Here is a 24,824-nt window from a genome sequence, read left to right as displayed (position 1 = left end):
AGAACATATTCTTGACAACAATTTTCTATTTATCTACAGGCTGATCTAGAGGCTGCTCTACATGGTCCAAGCTCACCGTATCATCTTTATTTGGAGAATCTATTTTCTGCTGCTCCATCCTGTCGTGTACAGTCTCTTGGTGCTGCTCCATTGTCTCCTCTACTGCCCCTAGAGCATCTGTTTACTGTTGCTCCATCATCTCCTCAATAACATCAGCAGAGCAGGAGGTCCTTGTTCTTGTGGCTTCTCCTCATGAGCACTAGGTCCTTGTTCCTGTGGCACCACATCAGCATCATCTGTGTCATCAAGGTGTATGACACCTTCTCGGAATTTAGAGCTCTCACCCAGCTCGACAGTAGCTGGTATAATAGGTTTGGGGGAGGCATACTTCAAAAACTTCCAAATTGTATCAGCTCTGAAATTATATACATAGTTCGAGCTAAAGCTATCTTCTCTCATCTGCAATGAGATATGATGATTTAGAACACTTTGTACCAATATCAAATTTTTTGAAGCTAAATGAAAATTATTTTTTCTTACAAGCTGTGGCTGTCCTATCTCAAAATAGCTTGAAAGTATATATTTGGCACTAATCAGCACTCTCCAGCCGCGCCGCCGCAGCTACTTGAATCATCTTATTGTGGTGTCTGGATAGTTGGAAAGATATGCTAGAAACTGTTAATATCTCAACAAAACAAAATTATTCAATAAGTTCAAAGGCATAGCATGAAATAGACATCAGCAGAGGGAACGACTTTCTACCTCTAAATCTATTGGCTCTATTGAATCCAAAAGATTGACATTAGGAGGACAGTGATCCAATGCATCTAGAAGCCTTCTAATACAACTGCAATACATATAATTCAGTTAGTGTGTATTAAATCAAAATAATGAAGTTTAAAGTTAAAAATAGCACACAAACCATTTACAATTTCAGCTCTCTGTGTGTGTTTCTAAGAGAGTTGAATAAAAAGCATTGCTTCTGCTGGATGTCAATAGAAGCAAAGCTCTAGTGGTCACTGCATAAGGAAAAAAGCATTAAGAAATCAAAGGCTACAAGAGTTCTCAATCTTGAAGAAAAATCCCAAAAGAAGCAGTCACCCATATACTTGTTATGGTATGGAAGTAGCAAAATATCGACAACATCAAAATCACAGTGTCTGAACCAATTGGAAATATCCATGGGAGTTTCCTTTGGATCTCTTAACTTGAAGGAAATGGCAGGATCAATAATATGAACTGTATGCCGTACAGCACGGTTCAGCCAGCTTCTCATCATGCTACATTGGACCAAACAATAATTAGGGTAGGGTGTAAAGGAGGAGGTACAATAAGGATTGTTTTGCAACAAATGTAAAATAAAAGACACTTACTAGAGCATTGCAAGAATGATAGTATCTGAGCAATACTCATTCTTATGAGCCAATGCTGCCAAGCATGGTTTTGTCAAGTCAAAATTATTCTCTGAAGTTTCATCTTCAATATGGACAACTATGTTAGGGCCCAGCTCCTGCAACCTTCTCTGTATCTGCAGCTCCATCTGTACAGTCTCCACATCTATAGCAGATTTGGATTCTTTTATTTGCTGCTTTAGTGACTCCTCTCATAAGCAGCTTTCCCTCTCTTTGAGTGGGTTACTTCAACAACCTTCACCTTATCTACCTTCAATTTTCTTGTAGGTGGAATTAATAATATGTCTCTCGTTTTTATGTCTTGCCATTCCACAGGATGGACCAGCTTGTCATACCTCCATCTCACTCTGGACAAAGTATTGAAGTCTTTGGCCATGAGAGTTACCCTGTGAGCATGGGCTGCTACCAGCATTGCATCTTCAAAGTATTTCTCCAAGTAATCCTCTGCCATTTCCTGTAAGGAAAGAATGGCAGTCCTGTTCCACCTGAAACCAAGGTGCCAACTATCACATATTTCTCTCACTAGTCTCTGAAAAGGTGCCTTGGGAATTGCAAAGCCTATAGCTTTCTGTTGCTTCTTGATCTCCTTTAGCACACCTGCAAAATGTTTCAATCTCTTGGACTTTTGCTGAGCAGGCTCATTGGCTTCCCTATCCTGCCATGTGCAACTCTTCCCTTTGGAGATTCCTTGATACCTGCCCCAGCTTTGCTGCTCTGCTGCAAGCCCTGACCCCTTGCCAGCCCTCCTTGCAGTTGACTTGGTTCTTGCCATCACTCTAAAAAGCTGCATACAAAGCAATGGAAAAAGATTACAGCCATGGAGAACATGGAATGATACAAGAAGGCAATGACAAGGTGGATAAAGCAACATTTATAAATTTGTAACAAAATGCGATTTTGATAATTTGAAATTCCTAACAGCTCACCCTCGCGTTTTCCTGCAAATACTTGAAACAACATGCTATTACATTCCTACAGTGAATTCTCTGTCTTTACAACTACAAACAATATAGATTGAGTTTATGTAAGGAGTATATAGCCTTGAATAGCCTAGAAAGACACAAAATCACAATGATAGGGGTGGATGAAGCAACAATTTTAAATTTGCAACAAAATGCGATTTGGGCTGTTTGAGATTCCTAAAGCCTCCTCCTCGCGTTTTACTGCAAATTCTTGAGGCAGCATACTGGAGCATGCCTTCAGTCATTTCAGTGTGTTTCCAACTTGGTGCAAGATGGATTGAGTCTATAGAAGGCAAGAAGTGATCAAGCTCTCACTCAACAAGCCCAATTCAAAAGTCTTCCTGCTTGTTTTTGCAGTGGAAAAAGCTAAGGAATGCATATAATATTTATCATAATATCTAAGCTACATCACATCACTCAGTACCTTATCCTAATATACTATTAAACAAGAAGAAAAGGATATAGAGTGTCTTACTGACCTGGAACTGTAGGTGTGCTGGTGATGAGTACCCTGGAACTGTAGGTGTGCTGGTGATGAGTACCCTGGAACTGTAGGTGTGCTGTGCTGGTGATGAGTACCCTGTGTGTTGGGGATGAACCTGTACTGCTGGTCAAGATGTTGATGGTCTAGAGTAGGGAGGTAGAGAGGCAAGAGAGCTGAGTTAGGAGAGATTAAACAGGAGTGAATAGATTAGTGCAAAATATAAATAAAGTAGCTAATAAATACCACACGTGTGGAATGTAGTCGTTTTTTCACACGTGTGGATGGGACCCAGATATTTTGGAATTTGAAATTTGACACGTGTGAATGGCACTTTTTGCCTTGAAAATTGTGCCAATCATGATTTCATAATCAGATCCATTAACACTCTTCCCTCCCCGTCTTCCATCCCTGCCAGCACCCTCCCATCATCCTTTTCCTTCCCCCTCTGATCACTTCCTACCCAACACACTCCATCCACTCTGCAACCTGCCTGAAGACTACTACCACTGCCAGATCTCCAGGTTACCTAGGCTGTAGCTCAAGTTTGGAAGAGAGCAGGAGAATCACCAGGGCAACTCCAATAGTATGGAAGAGGAAAAGAAAGGTCAGAGATCTATATTCTTTTCAATGTTTTTTGATATATATTTCTTCCATCTATAGAATTCTTGAATCTTACTGCCCAGGAATCTGGTACATCACCCTAGGATTTGATTGAAGATGGATATGAATAGGACCTAGAAGTTTGCAACAAAATGCGAGGAGAGTGCTTTACATTTTCCAAATGGCCTAAATCGCTACAAATTCTTATATTAGTTTTAGTTTTCATTTCTTCCTCTTTGTTTTGCTCTCTTTGGCCCTGGGAAATTCCTCCTAGTATCATTTACTGTCCAGAACACTGTAAGATGTTCCTAGCATTTGATTGGAGATGGATGTTAATAGAAATGGAGAATTTGCAACAAAATGCGAGGAGAGTACTTGGCATTTTCCAAATGGCCCTGCATCGCGTTTTCTTGCAAATTCCTGTGTCCCTTTTGGTTTTCACTTCTTCCTCATTGTTTTGCTTTCTATGGCCCTGGGGATTTCTTCCTTGATGATGAGAAAAGTTTTTACTTTGGAACAGTTGATTCTCAGGCCCCTCCTTTCAAGAGGAAGCTGGACTTTTCTGCTGCTATACTTAGACCACAGCAATCACCAAGTGATTCATGTGTGCTCATGAAGAGAGTTGTTTGGTGATATCCTATACATTCCCTGATTGCATATGTCAGCATATAGAATTCATGATATATAAATTTTTGTTCAAGCAAAAGTAAGAGACTAGAGCAAAAAGGTGAGTCTTCTCTTTCAAAACAAAGGGAACCAAAAGAGGACAAATCTCCAGATTTGCTCCTATTTGACTTTCTTCACAAGTGCAAGGCTCAGAGGAACTTCCACATATACCACAGTATTTTCAACAGGGAGTTCACTATGAGCTCTGTACTAGAGCATCACAGAGATTTTCTTTCAGACCATTGGGATACCTTCAAACAACTGACAGAGGCAGGAAGAATTGTGGAAGGTGAAAAGGTTTTTGTGCATATAAATCATATTGTCTCCATTGACAGGCTACCTGAGGAATATAAATTCAGCTATAACTTGCACACCAGAAAGTGTAGAGTGCTTGAGGAAACCATGGCATTCCTTAATATGTACATTGTCTTCCATGAGCAATCTCTAGAAGAGCAAGGGCAGGAGGCTGAAGAAGAAGATATATCTATAGCGGAGGAAAAAGAGGATATTCCTATGGCAACAGATATGGCAGAGCAGGAAGAAGATATCAACCTCGAGGATGAGGGGCTGCAAGTGGCTGCTCTTGACCTTGTTCAACTGAGGACTGAAACTCTTAGGGCAGCACAGCCAGTTGAAGATTTTGATGTTCAGAGCAGCAACTATGCAGTGCCCATGCTTCCAGGTGTCTTGATTGGTGGTAAAGATTATGTTTTCCTCCATGATATAGAGTGTATGTTCAATTTGAGGGAGGACTATGCCATTTCCCTTATTGCCCAGGCTTCAAGGCTTGACAAGGAGGTTGGCATAGAGGATGACCATTCACTACTACTGGCTTTGGAAACAACTTTTGATCCTGTAGAGGCCCTTACTATTTGTTTCAAAGAGGCTGAAAATTTCCAAGAGCTAGATGAAGCTACCTTCCAGCTCACACAGAAAGCTATGAATCTCTCAGCACTTCACAAGGGAAAGCTTAAAGAAGAGGTTGCACTGGTGGAGGGGAGAGGAATAAATCTTTGGAAAGATGAATTTCTTGTTGCTGATGAAAATGAGAAGGTATGATCTTGTTACTTCAAATCAAATACTTTATCTTGTGTTTAAATGTTTTGTAGTTGTGTATTATTGTCTCACTCCAATCTTTTAATATGTGGCAGCTACAAATTGAGGATGACACATTCCTCCAGAGAACAAGTGGAAGCAAGCTGGATGGGTTTGGCAAAATGTCAAGCCTAGCTCATTATATTCATGATCTAGGCAGTGCTAAGATCTTGATTTACCATAGGCAGTTGAGCAACAATGGAGAAGCCATTGTTTACTTCTTTAAATTTTTGTCTAAGGTTTTAGGTGGACATGATCTTCCATGGCAAAAGGAAAAGATCATTTTAATAGAGAGGTTGTCTTCCATAGATATATTTGGGGATTATGTGAATAAGCAGGCCTCTAGGGCCTCTTAATTTTTGTCTTACACTTCTTATGCATTAGCATGTGGTGTTAAGGAGCCCAAATGTCTGGAGGGCTATGGAAAACACAAGCTCATAAGGTTTCGAGAGCCACCCATGATTGCATCAGGCCACACAATCCAAGAAGAAGAACACGTGGAGATAGCTGAAGACAAGGATACCCCTCCCAGACAAGCAACAGAGGCAAGCATTGATAAACAGACAGTCGACATCAAGCCAACAAGGAAGAAAAAGAGTCCAATCAAGTTCAAAAAGAGAGTTCCGACTGGCAGGCCCTGGGAGTAATAGGATTTAGTAATAAAATATAGCACAAACATTATGTTGAAGTTGAACTGATTTTTACAAAGTCTTTGATTCTCATCAGTTCCTTGTCCATACGGACGATCAGTACCCTTTTGCATTTGTCCCATCACCGTATGACACTTTAGTACTCTTCCCACACTCAGTAGCTTCTAAAAGCATTCGACACTCAGTGTAAGATTCCTCCCCCAACCCCTTTTTGATGTCTAGTATCTTCCCCTGTAATCAACCCTCTTCAGAAATATAAAGACCCTGTTGCTAACTATTTTAGCCTAGAGAGAGGAAAATTATTCTAGAGAGAGAATATTCAGATTTTGAATATTTTTGGATAGAAAAATATCTCTTATAATTCAGATGAGTTCCCCTGAAACAGAAATTCAAAAAGAATTTTTCAATGTGCAATTGGAATAAATTGGAAATAGGTATAAAGAACCTTAGTCTAAGGGTCTAGATTTTCAGAAATCTTTAGACTATGGTCCAATTAAGGTTCCTATGGACCAATAGCATCAATCCATGTGTAGGGAGGAGATAAATCCAATTTGAAAAAGAAGATACCCAAAAATGAGTAAATACTCACATAAGATGAAGAGTTGAAAATGTACAAGGTTTATTAGTAAAAAATTATGAGCAATATTAAAAGTATGACATATGTAAGGAAGGGGAGTTCTTTAAAGGAGGTGCATATTTCACATAAGATGAAGAGTTGAAAATGTACAAGGTTTATTAGTAAAAAATTATGAGCAATATTAAAAGTATGACATATGTAAGGAAGGGGAGTTCTTTAAAGGAGGTGCATATTTCACATAAGATGAAGAGTTGAAAATGTACAAGGTTTATTAGTAAAAAATTATGAGCAATATTAAAAGTATGACATATGTAAGGAAGAGGAGTTCTTTAAAGGAGGTGCATATTTCACATAAGATGAAGAGTTGAAAATGTACAAGGTTTATTAGTAAAAAATTATGAGCAATATTAAAAGTATGACATATGTAAGGAAGGGGAGTTCTTTAAAGGAGGTGCATATTTCACATGCTTGAATGAGTTTTAAACTCATAAAAATTGAGATATTTCATCTCTCCTCTCTTCTCATTCAAGTCTAGTTCCAAAAAGTTAGCTTAACTGACCTAAAAATGGTCAAATATTGACCAAACTGATTTAGAAAATTCTAGAATCAGTTTGTTTGGTTAGGAGCTCAAATTTTCCTATAAATAGAAGCCTCACCCTTGTTGAAAAATATATAGTGTTTATGCATCGTTACTCTACTCCACCTAAGCCAAGAACTGTGAATTCATTTAATAATTCACTAGTTTTTGGAACTTCCCTCTTTCTTCAATCCCCATTAGTGGCTCCATCAACATACTTAACCAATTGATTGGTTGGGGGCCTCTACCGTGAACAAAGAATCAAGCAAGTTGTAAGGTAATTAGTGAATATTCATCTTTCTATAATTTCTCAATGTTTCTCTCTTCTCAACCCCTCTCAAGCTTGAGAAGTTTAATTGGTATGGTTTTTTTTTAAATGCTATTGAAGTTTGAATAGTAGTGAAGAGTTACATAATTTAATAAATGCTATTGAAGTTAATTTTCATTTATGTTTAAATTCTAATGATTCTTATGTAAATTCTCTCTCTCACTCAAGAAATGGTCATACTCATGACCCATTCTCAATCCAAATCAAGCTTTTCATAAAGCTTTTCCTTAACCCAAGATTAAGCTATGCTTGAGGCCAAATTAATGGCTTTTTCTTATGCTTTTAGTTTATGTATATTGATGATTCAATCCATTATGGATTAAGGATCCAATTAGAGAATCATTTTAATTATTTCCTTAATGATAAGCTTTATCCCTTAGAAAAATTGAGATTTATCAGTCATAGCAGCGGAGCTATGGCAAGATTTTTATAAAAATTATGCATAAAGAATTTTCATTCAAAGCATAAAAAGAGGACTTCCTACCATATTCTAGGAATCATCATCCTAGATTAATTGAAAGAATTTCATTATAATCATGGAGAAATTGAATTTTAATATTATGCATAAAGGATAAATTTTTATATCAAAAGTGTTATTTTTACCATTTTTATTTTCATGCATAGAAGTATGCATAATGGATAAATTTTTATATCAAAAGTGTTACTTTTATCATTTTTACTTTCATGCATAGAAGTATGCATAAAGGATAAATTTTTATATCAAAAGTGTTATTTTTACCATTTTTATTTTCATGCATAGAAGTATGCATAATGGATAAATTTTTATATCAAAAGTGTTACTTTTATCATTTTTATTTCATACATAAAAGTATGCATAAAAGAAAATTTTTATATCAAAAGTGTTACTTTTATCATTTTTAATTTTCATGCATAGAAGTATGCATAAAGGAAAATTTTTATATCAAAAGTGTTACTTTTATCATTTTTAATTTTCATGCATAGAAGTATGCATAAAGGAAAAATTTTTATATCAAAAGTGTTACTTTTATCATATTGGATTTCATGCATATAGGTATGCATAAAAGATATTCTTTTTATACTAAAAGTATGATTTTCCTCATAAATGGATTTTATGCTTAACTTAGATGCATAAGAGAAATTCTTTTATTCTAAAAGTATAATTCCCTACCAAATTGAAATCATGCATAAGAAGATGCATAAAAGATTGATTTTAATTTCGAAAGTGTTAGTCTCCTTAAATGGAATTTATGTATAAATAAATGTATAGAGAAATCTTATATCAAATAAAAGAATTCTCTTTTTTTTTTTTTTTAAAGAAGATATGAAATGTGATAAGATGTGATAAGAGGTGTATGAGATGTGATGAGAATTGATAAGATGCGTATGGAAAGTGATAGGATGTGATAAGAGGTGTGATAAGAGGTGATAAGATGCTTATGAAATAAGTTAGGATGTGATAAGATGAATTAAGATGTGTATGGGGGGATGAGGTAAGAAGTGTATGTGATAGGATAAGATGTATATGGGTTGTGATAGGGCGAGAATGGATGTGATGTAAAAGATTAGATGTGAAGGTATATGGGGTTATATAAATGGGAATGTGAAAATGGATGTATGTATGTGGATGTGTGGATATGGAGATGGGAGTGTGGATGTATGAACATGAAAATGGATATATGCATGAAGATGTATATGCATAGATGTAAATGTGGATGTAGATGTGGATGTATAGATGTGAATGGATGTGGATGTATAGATGTGAATGGAAATGTGGATGTGGATGTATGTGAATGTGGATGTAGATGTGAATGTGGAATGTGGATGTGGATGTATGTATGTATGTGGATGTAGATGTGGATGTATAGATGTGAATGGGAATGGGGATGTGGATGTATGTGAATGTGAATGTAGATGTGAATGTGGAATGTGGATGTATAGATGTGGATGTATGGGAATGTGGATGTGGATGTATGTGAATGTGAATGTAGATGTGGATGTATAGATGTGAATGTGGAATGTGGATGTGGATGTATGTATGTATGTGGATGTAGATGTGGATGTATGGATGTGTATGTATGAATGTGGATATGGGATGTGGATGTATAAATAAGGATGTGAAAATGGAGGTAAGCATGTAGATGTGGATGCATGGATGTGAATGTGGATGTGGATGTGGATGTGGATATGGATGTGTATGTATGAATGTGGATATGGGATGTGGATGTATAAATGAGGATGTGAAAATGGAGATAAGCATGTAGATGTGGATGTATGGATGTGAATGTGGATGTGGATGTGGATGTATGGATGTGAATATATGATATGTGATGTGAAGGAATCTGAAGTGAAGAGATGGAAAAGGAGGTGATTGGATGAGTACACATATACATGGAATGTGGAATAAGTAATGTGGATTAATGAGGGATAATGTGAAAAAATGAGAGTTAATATAGAAACTGTATTTGTAAACTGTTTGTAAATGCTGTTTGTAAATGGCTGTTTTATGTCAAGAATGCTGGGGAAGCATTTTGACCGTCTTGTGATTAAGGTCGTGGAGACCTAATCTGATAAAGTTGCAACTGCTGACGGAGAGTCAATGGAGGACGTCTCGCGTAGCAAGGTCGACCGAGGTCTTGACCAGCCTCGGTTCGATTAAAATGGTGAGCTTCCGGTACGGTGGATGAGGGACCAAGGAAGCGGCCTATGAGTGAAGCGCTAGGTCACCTGCGAAGGATCCTAGAGGGTGCTGACCATACGGTGCTCGGGCTCTGGGTCGCCTAGGATACCCACGCGTGCGTCGAGGAAGATATTGGAACAAGGAGTAAGAGTTGTTTTGTGAAACCGGGCATGGATCTGGTTGACTGACCTTGCTGGTCCTCAACGGATGAGTCCATGGCTCTTTTATATGGATCTGTTGGTTGATCTTGCTGATCTTCAACGAGAGTCCATCTTGATAAGTGATTATATTGCCGAGTATTATGGGCTAGGAACTATGGAAACGGCCTCTGTGTGGACAGGTGGTGAGCGTTCTAGTTGCCAATGATGCCATAGATACTCTGATGAAGGAATGATGGGAAATTATGAATCAACCGGATAAATTGGAAGATTATGATCAGTGGTACTATGGTTTCATTAAAGGATTGTTTTAAAGTTAGTTGATGCTAAGAAAAAGGCAATTTCATATTGGGTGTGTAAGTGGTGTGGCTAGTTCTATGTTTGCATGAACTTCCGGCTAGGGGGCCTTGGAACTCTTTTCCTTGGTACCCGGGACAAAACCTAACCAAATTCCAAAATTGGATCCCATCACTACAGTGGTTGGGCGGTTGGCTAACCCATGGGATCGGATGGGGTTAGGCTGGACTGATGGATCCGTAAATCGAGATTTAATTTCTATTATTACGATAGATGAAGTAAATCCCGGATAGAAATTGTTCTATGGATAGGAATCAACGGCTGTGCCTCTTGATGGGAAAAAAAGCGTTGATCCCAATGATCCAAGTGCAAGTTCTTCCTTGATTTGACCAAGTACCGTTAAAGGTGCAGTCAGATCAGTTTGATCAGTAATGATCTTGACTACGTTAGAGTAAAGAGTTATCCTGGTGGAATCGCCCGTGCCTTCCGTGTAAAGGAAGTTTTTCCGGTTTTGGTTTTGGACAAACCGACGGATTAGTCTCTTGTCCGGATATCCGTAGGCGAGGCCCCGACTGTGAGATCCCTGTTCCCACCGAGCAACGGATTCGGGGTACTAGCAGCGGAAGTAGCGCTTCTCGCGCGGGACCCTGTTCCCACCGTGCAACAGATTCGGGGTACTAGCAGCGGAAGTAGCACTTCATGCGCGGGGCAGGGACCCACACTCGGGGCCTCGTCTCACAGATATCCGGATAAGAGACTAATCCGTCGGTTTTTCAAAACCGAACCTGAAAAAACTTTCCTTACCTGGAAAGCATGGGCGATTCCACCAGGATAACTCTTTACTCTAACGTAGTCAAGATCATTACTGATCAAACCGATCCGACTGCACCTCTAACGGTACTTAGTCAGATCAAGGAAGAACTTGCACTTAAATCATTGGGATCAACGCTTTTTTCTCCATCAAGAGGCACAGCCGTTGATTCCTATCCATAGAACAATTTACTATCCGGGATTTACTTCATCTATCGTAATAATAGAATTTAAATCTCGATTTACGGATCCATCAGTCCAGCCTAACCCCATCCGATCCCATGGGTTAGCCAACCGCCCAACCACTGTAGTGATGGATCCAATTTGGAATTTGGTTAGGTTTTGTCCCGGGTACCAAGGAAAAGAGTTCCAAGGCTCCCTAGCCGGAATTTCATGCAAACATAAAACTAGCCACACCACTTACACACCCAATATGAAAATTGCCTTTTTCTTAGCATCAGCTAACTTTAAAACAATCCTTTAATGAAACCATAGTACCACTCATCACAATCTCCCAATTTATCCAGTTGATTCATAATTTCCCATCATTCCTTCATCAGAGTATCTATGGCATCATTGGCAACTAGAACGCTCACCACCTGTCCACACAGGGGCCGTTTCAATAGTTCCTAGCCCATAATACTCAACAATATAATCACTTATCAAGATGGACTCTCATTGAAGATCAGCAAGATCAACCAACAGATCCATATAAAAGAGCCATGGACTCATCCGTTGAGGACCAGCAAGGTCAGTCAACCAGATCCATGCCCGGTTCCAGAAAACAACTCTTACTCCTTGTTCCAATATCTTCCTCGACGCACGCGTGGGTATCCTGGGCGACCCAGAGCCCGAGCACCGTATGGTCAGCACCCTCTAGGATCCTTCGCAGGTGACCTAGCGCTTCACTCATAGGCCGCTTCCTTGGTCCCTCATCCACCGTACCGGAAGCTCACCATTTTAATCGAACCGAGGCTGGTCAAGACCTCGGCCGACCTTGCTACGCGAGACGTCCTCCATTGACTCTCCGTCAGCAGTTGCAACTTTATCAGTTAGGTCTCCACGACCTTAATCACAAGACGGTCAAAATGCTTTCCCAGCATTCTTGACATAAAACAGCCATTTACAAACAGCATTTACAAACAGTTTACAAATACAATTTCTATATTAACTCTCATTTTTCCACATTATCCCTCATACAATCCACATTACTTATTCCACATTTCATTTATATGTGTACTCATCCAATCATATCATTTTCCATCTCTTCACTTCAGATTCCTTCACATCACATATCATATATTCACATCCATATCCACATCCATACATCCACATCCACATCCACATTCACATCCATACATCCACATCTACATGCTTATCTCCATTTTCACATCCTCATTTATACATCCACATCCCATATCCACATTCATACAAACACATCCATATCCACATCCATATCCGCATTCATACATACACATACATATCCACATCCACATGCATACATTCATTATCACGTCCTCATTCATACATCCACATCCACATACATACATACATACATCCACATCCACATCCACATTCCCATTCACATCTATACATCCATATCTACATGCACATTCACATCCATACATCCACATCTATATCCTCATTCACATCCATACATCCACATTCATGCATCCACATCTACATGCCTACATCCATACATACACATCCACATTTACATCCAAGCATCCACATCCACATCCTCATTCACATCCATACATTCCACATTCATACATCCATATCCACATCCACATTCTCATCCATACATCCACATCTACATGCTTATCTCCATTTTCACATCCTCATTTATACATCCACATCCCATATCCACATTCATACATACACATCCATATCCACATCCACATGCATACATACATCCACATCCACATTCCCATTCACATATATACATCCATATCTACATGCACATTCACATCCATACATCCACATCTATATCCTCATTCACATCCATACATCCACATTCATGCATCCACATCTACATGCTTATCTCCATTTTCACATCCTCATTTATACATCCACATCCCATATCCACATTCATACATACACATCCATATCCACATCCACATGCATACATACATCCACATCCACATTCCCATTCATATATATACATCCATATCTACATGCATACATCCATACATCCACATACACATTTACATCCATGCATCCACATCTACATCCTCATTCACATCCATACATCCACATTCATACATCCATACATCCACATTCATACATCCATATCCACATCCACATTCTCATCCATACATCCACATCTACATGCTTATCTCCATTTTCACATCCTCATTTATACATCCACATCCCATATCCACATTCATACATACACATCCATATCCACATCCACATGCATACATACATCCACATCCACATTCCCATTCACATATATACATCCATATCTACATGCACATTCACATCCATACATCCACATCTATATCCTCATTCACATCCATACATCCACATTCATGCATCCACATCTACATGCTTATCTCCATTTTCACATCCTCATTTATACATCCACATCCCATATCCACATTCATACATACACATCCATATCCACATCCACATGCATACATACATCCACATCCACATTCCCATTCACATATATACATCCATATCTACATGCATACATCCATACATCCACATACACATTTACATCCATGCATCCACATCTACATCCTCATTCACATCCATACATCCACATTCATACATCCATACATCCACATTCATACATCCACATCCACATCCACATCCACATTCACATCCATACATCCACATTCACATCCACATCCACACATCCACATCCATACATCCACATTCATACATCCACATCCACATTCATACATCCACATCCACATCCACATTCACATCCATACATCCACATTCATACATCCACATCCACATCCACATCCACATCCACATGCATCTTATCATATCTTATCACTTCCCATATCTTTTATGCATACCTCTATGCATGAAATTCAATTATGCTAAAAGTAACACTTTTATAATAAAATATTCAACTTTTATGCATACCTCTATGCATGAAATCCAATATGATAAAAGTAACACTTTTGATATAAAAAAATTATCCTTTATGCATACTTCTATGCATGAAAATTAAAAATGATAAAAGTAACACTTTTGATATAAAAAATTTTCCTTTATGCATACTTCTATGCATGAAAATTAAAAATGATAAAAGTAACACTTTTAATATAAAAAAATTATCCTTTATGCATACTTCTATGCATGAAAATTAAAAATGATAAAAGTAACACTTTTGATATAAAAATTTTTCCTTTATGCACACTTCTATGCATGAAAATTAAAAAATGATAAAAGTAACACTTTTGATATAAAAAATTTATTCTTTATGCATGATATTAAAATTCAATTTCTCCATGATTATAATGAAATTCTTTCAATTAATCTAGGATGATAATTCCTAGAATATGGTAGGAAGTCCTCTTTTTATGCTTTGAATGAAATTATTTTATGCATAATTTTTATAAAAATTTTGCCATAGCTCCGCTGCTATGACTGATAAATCTCAATTTTTTCTAAGGGATAAAGCTTATCATTAAGGAAATAATTAAAATGATCTCTAATTGGATCATTAATCTATAATGGATTGAATCATCAATATGCATAAACTAAAAGCATAGAAAAAAGCCATTAATTTGGCCTCAAGCATAGCTTAATCTTGGGTTAAGGAAAAGCTTTATGAAAAGCTTGATTTGGATTGAGAATGGGTCATGAGTATGACCCTTTCTTGAGTGAGAGAGAGAAATTACATAAAAACCATTAGAATTTAAACATAAATGGAAATTAACTTCAATAGCATTTATTAAATTATGTAACTCTTCACTACTATTCACCAATTAACTTCAATAGCATTTAAAAAACCATACCAATTAAGCTTCTCAAGCTTGAGAGGGGTTGAGAAGAGAGAAACATTGAGAAATTATAGAAAAGATCAATATTCACTAATTACCTTACAAATTGCTTGATTCTTTGTTCACGGTAGAGGCCCCCAACCAATCAATTGGTTAAGTATGTTGATGGAGCCACTAATGGGGATTGAAGAAAGAGGGAAGCTCCAAAAACTAGTGAATTATTAAATGAATTCACAGTTCTTGGCTTAGGTGGAGTAGAGTAACGATGCATAAACACTATCTATTTTTCAACAAGGGGGAGGCTTCTATTTATAGGAAAAATTGAGCTCCTAACCAAACAAATTGATTCTAGAATTTTCCAAATCAGTTTGGTCAATTTTTGACCATTTTTAGGTCAGTTAAGCTAACTTTTTGGAACTAAACTTGAATGAGGAGAGAGGAGAGATAAAATATCTCAATTTTTATGAGTTTAAAACTCATTCAAGCATGTGAAATATGCACCTCCTTTAAAGAACTCCCCTTCCTTACATATGTGTCATAATGGAATCATTTTAATATTGCTCATAGTTTTTTTACTAATAAACCTTGTACATTTTCAACTCTTCATCTTATGTGAAATATGCACCTCCTTTAAAGAACTCCCCTTCCTTACATATGTGTCATAATGGAATCATTTTAATATTGCTCATAGTTTTTTACTAATAAACCTTGTACATTTTCAACTCTTCATCTTATGTGAGCATTTAAGGGACTCCCCTTCCTTACATATGTGTCATAATAAAATCATTATACCCAAAATATCTCATATTTTTAATATTGCACATAGTTTTTTACTAATAAACCTTGTACATTTTCAACTCTTCACCTCATGTGAGCATTTACTCATTTTAGGGTATTTTCTTTTTTACAAGTTGGATTTATCTCCTCCCTACATATGGATTGATGCTATTGGTCCATAGGAACCTTAATTGGACCATAGTCTAAAGATTTCTGAAAATCTAGACCCTTAGGCTAAGGTTCTTTATACCTATTTTCAATTAATTCTAATTGCACATTGGAAAATTCTTTTTGAATTTCTGTTTCAGGGGAACTCATCTGAATTAGAAGAGATATTTTTCTATCCAAAAATATTCAAAATCTGAATATTCTCTCTCTAGAATATTTTTCTCTCTCTAGGCTAAAACAGATAGAAACAAGGTCTTTATATTTTTGAAGAGGGATTGATTACAGGGAAAGATACTAGACATCAAAAAGGGGGTGGGGGAGGAATCTTACATTCTACCCCACTTAAAAAAATGCGAGATGTCCTCATCTCGCAAACTGGGATAATTTCGCAAGATACACGAATATGAGACTTAGAGAAAAATTTTAATCAAGATTAACCACCAAGAAACGTCTTAAAGAGAGCAAGATTCAAAATAAGAACAAGATTTAAACTTTATTCATTCTCGGAACTTATACAGTAAAGATAGAAGAACTCTTTACACTTCCATAAGCCCGTCCATCATATGATCACAAAAGCAGTCCTCACAAGCTGCACAAGTATAAGGTAACTCATCTATGGGAATAATTCTGTTGGTTATTGCTGCACCTATCTCAGTGGTATGAGGTGATCTAACAAAAGGACCTCTGAGAGGCAAGCCAAAAACGGGATAAAGGCATATCTTCTCATGAGGAAGAAAACATGCCAGTAAGAAGACCCGCTCAGAAAACCCAAGATGCCTTGATCTCATGACACAGTAGTATCGGGGACCCAAACCCAAAGCTTCAATAACCATGGCCAAGCGGACATTGTTACGAAAGTGCTGCTGACCCCAGGGTGTTACCCTAGTTATGTTTTGATAGGTCCGCCATTTGGTTTGCGCTACAGAAGTTCCCAAGTGAGGGAAAAGTGAGCGCTCATACTGCTCTATAAAATCCTTCTTCACAGATTCACTTGCGTCTTGAAGGTGAGGAATCATTATGGATAAAACTAGTTCTTGTTGCCAAGCCATGAAGGAGATTAAGAAAGAAAGGAGATCGATGGAAGTAAGATTACTGTGAGCGACAAGTAAAAGTTACGACTTATATAAAGGAAGGAGCTAGCGTAACTTAGAAGCCAACGGTAACTTGCCACTGAAGTTTTACCGTCTTTCCATGATTTGGGTTTGACACATTTTTCTATAGAAGGCATTAAGAATTTTGAGATGAAGAGATAAAAGAAGCTTGTAGGCTAAGTCACCTACTTTCATTGAATTCAGATATAAGGCTCACAATATCTGGGGGATAACTTCATATACTCCCCAAGAGATAAAGAACTTCTTTTGGGCCGTACTCGAATGAAGACCAAAACCTTGATATCCAAAACATCGATTCTCACTTCTGAACTCATTGTTCTGAATCCTTAAAACAGGTGGGACTCTTGAGAAGTATTCTAGGAAAAGGGTCTTCCTTTGTTAAACAGAACTTTCTTTTATTTTAGAGAGGGAATAATTATAAGATCAGAAAGGGAGATTCTTACTCCTGTATACCTCGAAGGCTAGGGAGGAATCTTACATTCTACCCCACTTAAAAAGTGTGAGATGTCCTCATCTCGCAAGGTAGAGGACAACTCTTTTTCTTAAGATCTAATTTATTCTAGGGTTCCTTATATTTTGGTCAACCCAACAGAATACGGGGATAAATATCCCTTATATAGAACTCATCATTAAATAACAATTCATTTTAGATCATATCATTCATATCTTTAACACGATAATGGTCCATCAGATCAAAATTTTTTTCTTTCTGAACATTCCTCCACGGGAATTTCAGTCAAGCAAGTTTTCAATTTGTCATCCCTTAACTTGATATACCGAGTCAAGTGTTAACAGTAGCACTTTGACAGCACAATCCACTAATCTCATAGTGATTTGCTGAATTCATTATCATCATTCCAGTTATGAATATCATCACATGGACTCGTCCCATTCATCCTCATGTGGTTTCGCTCAGCTTATTACATTTCAACTAAATTTCAAAAATCATCATTTTTCAATCAGAATCCAAATCAATTTCATCAGTTCTCAAACAGAATTAAAAATCATATCAACCACATTCGAATTCATCATCTGGATAGCATTAACGCTTAAAATTTCAAGTCTTAGATTTACTCATATATACTGTCAGTAAAGAGCTGCAGTATACTCTCGGTATATACGGGTAGTCGTGGCTCTTGGAATTTTAAGGTAAATACCATCATGTCTAGGCCTCAAGCAAGTCAGGGATTCTATATAATTGCGGTACTTCCATCTGAAGACCCAATTACCAAATTACGAATTTCAGTTTGAATATCAAATTGTATGAATTATATCACACAATTACAACCTTTTTGTGCTTCTTGATAAATTTTTGACATATTTGTCTTCTCAGTTGATCTTTATTAACCAAATGCTCTGATACCAACTGTGATGAGATCCCTGTTCCCACCGAGCAACGGATTCACGATACTGGCAGCGGAAGTAGCACTTCTCGCGCGGGACAGGGATCCCACATTCGGGGCCTCTCCCAAGGATATCCGGATAAGAGACTAATCCGTCGGTTTTTCAAAACCGAACCTGAAAAAACTTTCCTTACCCGGAAAGCATGGGCGATTCCACCAGGATAACTCTTTACTCTAACGTAGTCAAGATCATTACTGATCAAACCGATCCGACTGCACCTCTAACGGTACTTAGTCAGATCAAGGAAGAACTTGCACTTGAATCATTGGGATCAACGCTTTTTTCCCCATCAAGAGGCACAGCCGTTGATTCCTATCCATAGAACAATTTACTATCCGGGATTTACTTCATCTATCGTAATAATAGAATTTAAATCTCGATTTACAGATCCATCAGTCCAGCCTAACCCCATCCGATCCCATGGGTTAGCCAATCGCCCAACCACTGTAGTGATGGATCCAATTTGGAATTTGGTTAGGTTTTGTCCCGGGTACCAAGGAAAAGAGTTCCAAGGCCCCCTAGCCGGAATTTCATGCAAACATAAAACTAGCCACACCACTTACACACCCAATATGAAAATTGCCTTTTTCTTAGCATCAGCTAACTTTAAAACAATCCTTTAATGAAACCATAGTACCACTCATCACAATCTCCCAATTTATCCAGTTGATTCATAATTTCCCATCATTCCTTCATCAGAGTATCTATGGCATCATTGGCAACTAGAACGCTCACCACCTGTCCACACAGGGGCCGTTTCAATAGTTCCTAGCCCATAATACTCAACAATATAATCACTTATCAAGATGGACTCTCGTTGAAGATCAGCAAGATCAACCAACAGATCCATATAAAAGAGCCATGGACTCATCCGTTGAGGACCAGCAAGGTCAGTCAACCAGATCCATGCCCGGTTCCAGAAAACAACTCTTACTCCTTGTTCCAATATCTTCCTCGACGCACGCGTGGGTATCCTGGGCGACCCAGAGCCCGAGCACCGTATGGTCAGCACCCTCTAGGATCCTTCGCAGGTGACCTAGCGCTTCACTCATAGGCCGCTTCCTTGGTCCCTCATCCACCGTACCGGAAGCTCACCATTTTAATCGAACCGAGGCTGGTCAAGACCTCGGCCGACCTTGCTACGCGAGACGTCCTCCATTGACTCTCCGTCAGCAGTTGCAACTTTATCAGTTAGGTCTCCACGACCTTAATCACAAGACGGTCAAAATGCTTTCCCAGCATTCTTGACATAAAACAGCCATTTACAAACAGCATTTACAAACAGTTTACAAATATAATTTCTATATTAACTCTCATTTTTCCACATTATCCCTCATACAATCCACATTACTTATTCCACATTTCATTTATATGTGTACTCATCCAATCATATCATTTTCCATCTCTTCACTTCAGATTCCTTCACATCACATATCATATATTCACATCCATATCCACATCCATACATCCACATCCACATCCACATTCACATCCATACATCCACATCTACATGCTTATCTCCATTTTCACATCCTCATTTATACATCCACATCCCATATCCACATTCATACAAACACATCCATATCCACATCCATATCCGCATTCATACATACACATACATATCCACATCCACATGCATACATTCATTATCACGTCCTCATTCATACATCCACATCCACATACATACATACATACATCCACATCCACATCCACATTCCCATTCACATCTATACATCCATATCTACATGCACATTCACATCCATACATCCACATCTATATCCTCATTCACATCCATACATCCACATTCATGCATCCACATCTACATGCCTACATCCATACATACACATCCACATTTACATCCAAGCATCCACATCCACATCCTCATTCACATCCATACATTCCACATTCATACATCCATATCCACATCCACATTCTCATCCATACATCCACATCTACATGCTTATCTCCATTTTCACATCCTCATTTATACATCCACATCCCATATCCACATTCATACATACACATCCATATCCACATCCACATGCATACATACATCCACATCCACATTCCCATTCACATATATACATCCATATCTACATGCACATTCACATCCATACATCCACATCTATATCCTCATTCACATCCATACATCCACATTCATGCATCCACATCTACATGCTTATCTCCATTTTCACATCCTCATTTATACATCCACATCCCATATCCACATTCATACATACACATCCATATCCACATCCACATGCATACATGCATCCACATCCACATTCCCATTCACATATATACATCCATATCTACATGCATACATCCATACATCCACATACACATTTACATCCATGCATCCACATCTACATCCTCATTCACATCCATACATCCACATTCATACATCCATACATCCACATTCATACATCCACATCCACATCCACATCCACATTCACATCCATACATCCACATTCACATCCACATCCACACATCCACATCCATACATCCACATTCATACATCCACATCCACATTCATACATCCACATTCATACATCCACATCCACATCCACATTCACATCCATACATCCACATTCATACATCCACATCCACATCCACATGCATCTTATCATATCTTATCACTTCCCATATCTTTTATGCATACCTCTATGCATGAAATTCAATTATGCTAAAAGTAATACTTTTATAATAAAATATTCAACTTTTATGCATACCTCTATGCATGAAATCCAATATGATAAAAGTAACACTTTTGATATAAAAAAATTATCCTTTATGCATACTTCTATGCATGAAAATTAAAAATGATAAAAGTAACACTTTTGATATAAAAAATTTTCCTTTATGCATACTTCTATGCATGAAAATTAAAAATGATAAAAGTAACACTTTTAATATAAAAAAATTATCCTTTATGCATACTTCTATGCATGAAAATTAAAAATGATAAAAGTAACACTTTTGATATAAAAAATTTTCCTTTATGCATACTTCTATGCATGAAAATTAAAAAATGATAAAAGTAACACTTTTGATATAAAAAAATTATCCTTTATGCATGATATTAAAATTCAATTTCTCCATGATTATAATGAAATTCTTTCAATTAATCTAGGATTATAATTCCTAGAATATGGTAGGAAGTCCTCTTTTTATGCTTTGAATGAAATTATTTTATGCATAATTTTTATAAAAATTTTGCCATAGCTCCGCTGCTATGACTGATAAATCTCAATTTTTTCTAAGGGATAAAGCTTATCATTAAGGAAATAATTAAAATGATCTCTAATTGGATCATTAATCTATAATGGATTGAATCATCAATATGCATAAACTAAAAGCATAGAAAAAAGCCATTAATTTGGCCTCAAGCATAGCTTAATCTTGGGTTAAGGAAAAGCTTTATGAAAAGCTTGATTTGGATTGAGAATGGGTCATGAGTATGACCATTTCTTGAGTGAGAGAGAGAAATTACATAAAAACCATTAGAATTTAAACATAAATGGAAATTAACTTCAATAGCATTTATTAAATTATGTAACTCTGCACTACTATTCACCAATTAACTTCAATAGCATTTAAAAAACCATACCAATTAAGCTTCTCAAGCTTGAGAGGGGTTGAGAAGAGAGAAACATTGAGAAATTATAGAAAAGATCAATATTCACTAATTACCTTACAAATTGCTTGATTCTTTGTTCACGGTAGAGGCCCCCAACCAATCAATTGGTTAAGTATGTTGATGGAGCCACTAATGGGGATTGAAGAAAGAGGGAAGCTCCAAAAACTAGTGAATTATTAAATGAATTCACAGTTCTTGGCTTAGGTGGAGTAGAGTAACGATGCATAAACACTATCTATTTTTCAACAAGGGGGAGGCTTCTATTTATAGGAAAAATTGAGCTCCTAACCAAACAAATTGATTCTAGAATTTTCCAAATCAGTTTGGTCAATTTTTGACCATTTTTAGGTCAGTTAAGCTAACTTTTTGGAACTAAACTTGAATGAGGAGAGAGGAGAGATAAAATATCTCAATTTTTATGAGTTTAAAACTCATTCAAGCATGTGAAATATGCACCTCCTTTAAAGAACTCCCCTTCCTTACATATGTGTCATAATGGAATCATTTTAATATTGCTCATAGTTTTTTTACTAATAAACCTTGTACATTTTCAACTCTTCATCTTATGTGAAATATGCACCTCCTTTAAAGAACTCCCCTTCCTTACATATGTGTCATAATGGAATCATTTTAATATTGCTCATAGTTTTTTACTAATAAACCTTGTACATTTTCAACTCTTCATCTTATGTGAGCATTTAAGGGACTCCCCTTCCTTACATATGTGTCATAATAAAATCATTATACCCAAAATATCTCATATTTTTAATATTGCACATAGTTTTTTACTAATAAACCTTGTACATTTTCAACTCTTCACCTCATGTGAGCATTTACTCATTTTAGGGTATTTTCTTTTTTACAAGTTGGATTTATCTCCTCCCTACATATGGATTGATGCTATTGGTCCATAGGAACCTTAATTGGACCATAGTCTAAAGATTTCTGAAAATCTAGACCCTTAGGCTAAGGTTCTTTATACCTATTTTCAATTAATTCTAATTGCACATTGGAAAATTCTTTTTGAATTTCTGTTTCAGGGGAACTCATCTGAATTAGAAGAGATATTTTTCTATCCAAAAATATTCAAAATCTGAATATTCTCTCTCTAGAATATTTTTCTCTCTCTAGGCTAAAACAGATAGAAACAAGGTCTTTATATTTTTGAAGAGGGATTGATTACAGGGAAAGATACTAGACATCAAAAAGGGGGTGGGGGAGGAATCTTACGTGGCTCCATCAACATACTTAACCAATTGATTGGTTGGGGGCCTCTACCGTGAACAAAGAATCAAGCAAGTTGTAAGGTAATTAGTGAATATTCATCTTTCTATAATTTCTCAATGTTTCTCTCTTCTCAACCCCTCTCAAGCTTGAGAAGTTTAATTGGTATGGTTTTTTTTTAAATGCTATTGAAGTTTGAATAGTAGTGAAGAGTTACATAATTTAATAAATGCTATTGAAGTTAATTTTCATTTATGTTTAAATTCTAATGATTCTTATGTAAATTCTCTCTCTCACTCAAGAAATGGTCATACTCATGACCCATTCTCAATCCAAATCAAGCTTTTCATAAAGCTTTTCCTTAACCCAAGATTAAGCTATGCTTGAGGCCAAATTAATGGCTTTTTCTTATGCTTTTAGTTTATGTATATTGATGATTCAATCCATTATGGATTAAGGATCCAATTAGAGAATCATTTTAATTATTTCCTTAATGATAAGCTTTATCCCTTAGAAAATTTGAGATTTATCAGTCATAGCAGCGGAGCTATGGCAAGATTTTTATAAAAATTATGCATAAAGAATTTTCATTCAAAGCATAAAAAGAGGACTTCCTACCATATTCTAGGAATCATCATCCTAGATTAATTGAAAGAATTTCATTATAATCATGGAGAAATTGAATTTTAATATTATGCATAAAGGATAAATTTTTATATCAAAAGTGTTATTTTTACCATTTTTATTTTCATGCATAGAAGTATGCATAATGGATAAATTTTTATATCAAAAGTGTTACTTTTATCATTTTTACTTTCATGCATAGAAGTATGCATAAAGGATAAATTTTTATATCAAAAGTGTTATTTTTACCATTTTTATTTTCATGCATAGAAGTATGCATAATGGATAAATTTTTATATCAAAAGTGTTACTTTTATCATTTTTATTTCATACATAAAAGTATGCATAAAAGAAAATTTTTATATCAAAAGTGTTACTTTTATCATTTTTAATTTTCATGCATAGAAGTATGCATAAAGGAAAATTTTTATATCAAAAGTGTTACTTTTATCATTTTTAATTTTCATGCATAGAAGTATGCATAAAGGAAAAATTTTTATATCAAAAGTGTTACTTTTATCATATTGGATTTCATGCATATAGGTATGCATAAAAGATATTCTTTTTATACTAAAAGTATGATTTTCCTCATAAATGGATTTTATGCTTAACTTAGATGCATAAGAGAAATT

The sequence above is a fragment of the Cibotium barometz genome, chromosome 55 (genome assembly GCF_041138505.1).
Source record: "Cibotium barometz isolate CiBa-2024 chromosome 55, ASM4113850v1, whole genome shotgun sequence".
Classification (NCBI taxonomy): domain Eukaryota; kingdom Viridiplantae; phylum Streptophyta; class Polypodiopsida; order Cyatheales; family Cibotiaceae; genus Cibotium; species Cibotium barometz.
This window is presented reverse-complemented; position numbering follows the sequence as displayed.